At 48.2% G+C, this 6,821-nt stretch overlaps 1 pseudogene; it reads right to left on the minus strand.

Annotated features, from left to right (window-relative positions):
* Positions 1-2,172: 2,172 nt before the first annotated feature.
* LOC104673641 lies at positions 2,173-3,619 on the minus strand (annotated as a pseudogene).
* Between the last annotated feature and the right edge of the window lie 3,202 nt (positions 3,620-6,821).

Consider the following 6,821-nt stretch of genomic DNA (forward strand, 5'->3'; position numbering starts at 1 on the left):
GCTACTCAGGAGGCTGAGGCAGGAGAATGACATAAACCCGGGAGGCGGAGCTTGCAGTGAGCTGAGATCCGGCCACTGCACTCCAGCCTGGGTGACAGAGCGAGACCCCGTCTCAAAAAAAAAAAAAAAAAAAAAAAAAAGAGGAAAAACAAATTCATAAGTTCATGAAGATAATGAGTTGTTTGAAATCAGAAAGAGTGATTAACATGGAGGCCGGGTGTGGTGGCTCATGCCTGTAATCCCAGCACTTTGGGAGGCCGAGGCAGGCAGATTGCCTGAGGTCAGAAGTTCGAGACCAGTCTGGCCAACATGGTGAAACCCCATCTCTACTAAAAATACAAAAAAAAAAAAAAAAAAAAAAAAAAAAGAAGCCGGGCATGGTGGCGTGCACCTGTAATCCCAGCTACTCAGGAGGCTGAGACAGGGGAATTGCTTGAACCAGGGAGGTGGAGGTTGCAGTGAGCCGAGATTGCACTACTACACTCCAGCCTGGGCAAGACTCCATCTCAGAAACAAAAACAAAAACAAAACAAAAAACAAAAAACCGAACCAAAACAAACACATAAACAAACAAAAAACGTAGGGCGAGGTTTGTAAACGTCTACAAGGTTTGTAGAGGTTTGTAACACCTCTACAAGGTGTTTTACTGCTAGAAGATCATGCTCCTCATTTCCCAAAGACTCACAGAGAACAGAAGACTGGTTGCATGAGAAGTGAATAACAAGAGGTTATAGTGCTTATTTGGGGTGGGGGCGAACATGACGTTTCAATATTAACTTTTTTTAAATTTAATATTCTTGGTTATACATCATTGCTGGTATATGTACTTTATTTTATTTTTAGAGATGGAGTCTCGCTATGTTGACCAGGCTGATCTCGAACTCCCGGCATCAAGCCATCCACCCATCTTGGCCTCCCAGTGTTGGGATTACAGGTGTGAGCCACTGTGCCCAGCCTAACTTGTTTTTTTTTTTTCCTTTGGTCCAGCAAGGGCTTGTGAGTGTGTCTGGGAACAATGTAAAATCTGGCTTGGAAAAAACCCACTCAACTCAAAGCCCCAAAACAGAGCTGAGATGCTTTTGAGGGAGAGAGCCTCATTGGTCTCCTTGTTGGAGAGGCCCCAACTTATCAGTAAATATTGGTTAACATCTCTCATCCGGTAGGACTAAACATAGAACCAACTGCCCTTGCACAGAAGGCCATGTATTGTATTATTCAACCTCGATGGAATGACCAGAAAAGGCAAAACCATAGAGATAAAAAGTCGATTAAGGCCAGGCGCTGTGTCTCACCCCTGTAATCCTAGCACTTTGGGAGGCCAAGGTGGGAGGATCACCTGAGGTCACCAGCCTGGCCAACATGGTGAAAACCCGTCTCTTCTAAAAATACAGAAATTAGCCCGGCATAGTGGTGCGCACCTGTAATCCCAGCTACTTGGGAGACTGAGGCAGGAGAATTGCTTGAACCCAGGAGGCGGGAGGCGGGGGTTATAGTGAGCAGAGATGGCGCCACTGCACTCCAGCCTGGGCGACAGAGCAAGAAAAATAAATAAATAAATAAATAAATAAATAAATAAATAAATAAATAAATAAATTGCTAAGATTGTTATTAAATCCAGGGGAGAGCCTTTCATCATGTTAGCAGGATCATAGTGTCCTCTGGTGGCAATAACACGCAACTGCAACTGAGTTGCCTGTGCAGAAAAATCTTTCCTGAATCCTGAAAGCTGCTTTCTGTTCTATTAGCTTAAGAAGGAAATCTGACACTGATCCGCACAGTGTGTTTTACGATCCTGCCCATAAAGATTAAGTGATTAAGGATCCAGAGAAGCCCACTGCTCCCAGAGCAAGTGCCTGAGCCTAGGAGGCTTCTGACCGGAGTCTCTGTCACCCAGGCTGGAGTGCCGTGGTGCAATCTTGGCTCACTGCAAGCTCTGCTTCCTGGGTTCAAGCGATTCTCCTGTCTAAGCTTCCTAAGTGGTTGGGATTATAGGCGCTCTCCACCATGCCTGTACTTTTTTGTATTTTTAGTAGAGACGGAGTTTCACCATGGTGGCCAGACCGGTCTCAAACACCTGACCTCAGGTGATCTGCCTGCCTCGACCTCCCAAAGTGCTGGGATTACAGCGTAAGCAACCATGCCTGGCCGAAAAACAGGATTTTAAGCCTGAACTCAGAGGCAGCGCAGACTGGGGATCTGCACTGGGAAGTCATCTGCAAGGACGTGGTGGCTGGAGCTACAGATAGAGGGAAAGTTATCCAGGGAGAGTGAGGGTGTGAGATGGGGAGAGAGAGGGACCGCAACACAGTCCTAAGGAACACCAGCATTTTTTGTTTTTTTTTGTTTTTGAGACAGAGTCACCGAGGCTGGAGTGTGGTGGCACCATCTTGGCTCTTTGCAACCTCCACCTCCCAGGTTCAAGCAATTCTCCTGCCTCAGTCTCTCAGGTAGCTGGGATTACGGATGCCCGCCACCATGCCCAGCTACTTTTTGTAGTTTTAGTAGACACGGGGTTTCACCATGTTGGCCAGGCTGGTCTTGAACTCCTGACCTCAAGTGATCCGCCTGCCTAGGCCTCCCGAAATGCTGGGATTACAGGCGTGAGTCACTGCGTCTGGCCCAGTTAGTGCTTTCTGAGAGAGCAATTTCTCCAAAGTTTTCAACTTGACATAATCAACATAACCATCCTGTGTATTAGGGCATGGCAGGTCCTTCACTCCTTCAGCTCTTTTGTTTAACCAGTACCTCGACTTGGCCATATCCACAGGTCGGGGAGGTCAGGAGTTGTCACCCCTAGTCACTGGGGCTGTGGGGTACATAGTCTCTGAAATGGAACAAGGCTGACCAGACCGACGGATGGCTCACAGTGTCTGCTGGAGGTTCCTTTTGCTGCTCAGGGCCAGGGCATGGCTGGAGGAAGAGGCCCCACTCAGGAAGTTCCGCAGGGGCTTACACAGTCTTCCCAGACCCAGAAGCACAATCTCCAAAAGAGTGAACAAGAGACGGAACCCACTGACTCTAAAAATGGCTTTTAGAAAGATGATCTTCTCCGAGGGGTGGGAAAAGGTGCAGGTTAATCTATACGGGCAAGGCTCTTGGCCACATGCGAAGGAGCTGGGCATCTGGAACCCATACAGGTGGTACTGCAACCCCGGCGCTGTCCCCTCCAGGACCAGCTGAGCTCCCAGCTGAGCCACATAAGCCCAGAGCAGCGTGAGGCTTCCAGCCCCTGGGGTATCTCTGCTGCTCTCCCCTCCCTGGATCAGGGTGTCCTCTTCCTCCTTCCCCTTTCCTGATAATTCCCAGTGCCAGATCACATGATACAGAGTGAAATCCATGTAGAGGACACTGGGTACAGCCACCAACATGACGTGGAAGACCCAGAAACACAGCGGGGAGAGGGAGTGGAAGGCATCAAAGCAGGCAGCCTTGCAGCCCGGCTGCTGGGTGTGACACACGAATTCACTCTGCTCATCGCCATAGACTCCAGGCCCACTGGCAGCCAGCAGCACAAGGCGGAATCCCAGGAGCTGGGGAAGCAGGAGGCGCCCCACGGGGCGGGGGATGGGGAGTGCCAGCTCTTCTCCACCAGCAGCCGCCACAGGAACCTGCTACACATCCTGTTAGGGAGCTTTAAAAAAAGATGATTATACATTATTGATTTTTTGTTTTTAAAGACTTCTGTTGCCCAGGCTGGTGTGCAATGGTGTGATCATAGCTCACTGCAGCTTCCAACTCTTGGGCTCAAGCAATTGTCCTGTCTCAAGTTCCTGAGTAGCTGGGACTACAGGTGCACGTCCAGCTAAGTTTTAATGTTTTTATAGATATGGGGTCTTGCTATGTTTCTCAGTCTGGTCTCAAACGCCTGACTTCAAGCAATTCTCCTGCCTTGGCCTCCCAAAGTGCTGGGATTGCAGGTGTGAACCATTGCACCAGGTTACGAGTGTTTTTTTTTTTTTTTTTTTGACAGAGTCTTGCTGTGTCGCCTAGGGTGTAGTGCAGTGTCACCATCTCCGCTCACTGCAACCTCTGTCTCCTGGCTTCAGGCGATTTTCCTGCCTCAGCCTTCTGAGTAGCTGGGATTATAGGCGTGCGCCACCACACCTGGCTAATTTTTTGTATTTTTAGTAGAGATGGGGTTTCACCATGTTGGCCAGGCTGGTCTTGAACTCCTGACTTCAGGTGATTCACCTGCCTTGGGCTCCCAAAGTGTTGGAATTACAGGCGTGAGCCACTGCGCAGGGCCATGTATTGATTTATGACTTTGCCTGTAACTTCTGCCTCTCTTCCTTTGAAAACCCTTACCTGCAAGCCACTGGGGAGTTCAGGTCTTACACTTGAGCTGGCTGATTCTCCTTGTTTGGCACCCTGCAATAAATGCCTCAGTTTCTCTCACTGGAATCCAGACGTCAGTGTTTGCAGCACCCGGTGAGCGGATCCAAGTTCCATGAGGTAACAGACGTCCAATGGGGGTGCTGTCATCCCGCGGAGGTTTTCCTCCATAATAAAAGGCAGGAATTGGCTGGGCGCCGTGGCTCACGCCTGTAATCCCGGCACTTTGGGAGGCCGAGGCGGGTGGATCACCTGAGGTCAGGAGTTGTAGACCACTCTGGCCAGCATGATGAAACCCCATCTCTACTAAAAATACAAAAAATTAGCTGGGTGTGGTGGCGGACGCCTGTAGTCCCAGCTACACGGGAGGCTGAAGCAGGAGAATCGCTTGAACCCGGGAAGTGGAAGTTGCAGTGAGCCGAGATCGCGCCATTGCACTCCAGCCTGGGTGTGAAACTCCGTCTCAAAAAAAAAAAAAAAAAAAAAAGAAAAAGAAAAGAAAAGAAAAAAAAAGAAAAGAAAAAAAAAAAGAAGGCGGGAATTGTGAAAGTTGTGCGAGGAAGACCGGATGACCGTTATCTCACGGCCTTTGCATCCAGGCTTTGAGCCAAATTCCCAAGGACTGGATCCTAACACTTGGCTGCAACTATTTCTTTGACCAGTAGGGGGCAGGCAAAAGCCATAGAGAATCCGGCCCAGCGCTGATTGGAACCTGCCTGAGAAAAAGACCTCTTATTGTTTAAGCTGGCGGTCCCCAATCTCTTTGGCACCAGGGACCGGCTCCGTGGAAGACAGTTTTTCCACGGATTAGGGAGGGGAATGGTTTTGGGATGATTCCAGCGCGTCCCATTTATTGTGCATTTTATTTATATTATTATTACGTTGTAATGTATAATGAAATAATTCTACAACTCGCCATGGTGTAGAATCAGTGGGAGCCCTGAACTTGTTTTCTGGCAACTAGACGGTCCCATCTGGGGTTGATGGGAGACGGTGACAGATCATCAGGCGTTAGATTCTCACAAAGGAGCGTTCAACCTACATTCCTCGCACGCACAGTTCCCAATAGGGTTCGTGCTCCCATGAGAATCTAATGCAGATGCTGATCTGACAGGAGGCGAACTCAGGCGGTAATGGGAGCAATGGTGGGGTGGCTGTAAATACAGATGAAGCTTCGACCCTGCAGCTTACCTTCTGCTGTGTGGTTCAGCTCCTAACAGGCCATGAACGGGTACCAGGGGTTGGAGACCCCTGCCTCAGAGTATCTTGTCTCTGCCTGGCAGACTCTCCTGGGGCTAGTTCCCAGGTAGGCTGGAAGAATGATGCACACTGAATCAGGCAAAATACGTCAATCAGGTATAGCCAGGTATACATATGTTAAGGTCCTCTTCAATTTCTCTGAGCTTTGCTTTTTCAACCTTCTTTCCCAGTAGAATTCACTATCCCGGCCAAGGGGTTGTTCTTGGTCATCAGAAATATTTAGTGTTTTCTATTGCCTTTGCTTATGCATTTATTGATTCATCCAGAAATTATGTATTAATTACCTATTGTATTAATATGTGCATTTATTTATTTATTTATTTATTTTATTTTTCGAGACAGGGTCTTGCTCTGTTGCTCAGGTTGGAGTACAATGGTACAGTCATAGCTCACAGCAGCCTTGACCTCCCATGCTCAAGTGATCTTCCTGCCTCAGCCTCCCAAATCGCTGGGTCTACAAGTGTGTGCCACCATGCCCGGATAATTTTTTATTTTTTTAAATGTAGAACCAGGGTCTTGTTATGTCGCCCAGACTGATCTGGAACTTCTGGCTCAAGCAGTCCTCCCACTTTGGTGTCCCAAAGAGCTGAGATTACAGGCATGAGCCACCGTGCCCGGACTTATTATATATTTGATTCTCTGGTAGGCACCGGAGACTCAAAAGAACACGGTATGTAAAATTCCATTCTGTGTGGAAATCTTTTGACCTCGACTTGGCAAGCTGTCTTAGGCCTCCACATCTCTCTGAAATCCGAATTGCTCCAGGAAGTTTTCCCTGGGTATCTCAGTAGCCCTGTGTCCCTCTCCTCCTGCCCCACACCTGACCAGGACTTGAATCCTGCAGCTTCTCGCTCCTCCTTCATCATCATCCATGTTTCTTGTTATAGATGAGGTCACATCTCCTATTCAATTTTCCTTAGCCCTGGTCTGATCACGTGGATTTTGGTTTCTTCGTTGATCTGAAATGTTTAACTTTCACCTTTTATTTGCTCCAAGTGTCCTCATATTTTCACATATCACATGCTGTATTTTTCTCTCTTGATTATTTGCATTTTCTTTTTTTGAGACAGAGTCTTGCACTGTTGCCCAGGCTGGAGTGCAGTGGCGAGATCTCAGCTCACTGCAACTTCCACCTTCTGAATTCACGTGATTCTCCTGCCTCAGCCTCCCGAGTAGCTGGGATTACAGGCACACACCACCACACCCGGCTAATTTTTTGTATTTTCAGT

This window comes from Rhinopithecus roxellana, chromosome 6 (assembly GCF_007565055.1).
Source record: "Rhinopithecus roxellana isolate Shanxi Qingling chromosome 6, ASM756505v1, whole genome shotgun sequence".
NCBI classification, from domain to species: domain Eukaryota; kingdom Metazoa; phylum Chordata; class Mammalia; order Primates; family Cercopithecidae; genus Rhinopithecus; species Rhinopithecus roxellana.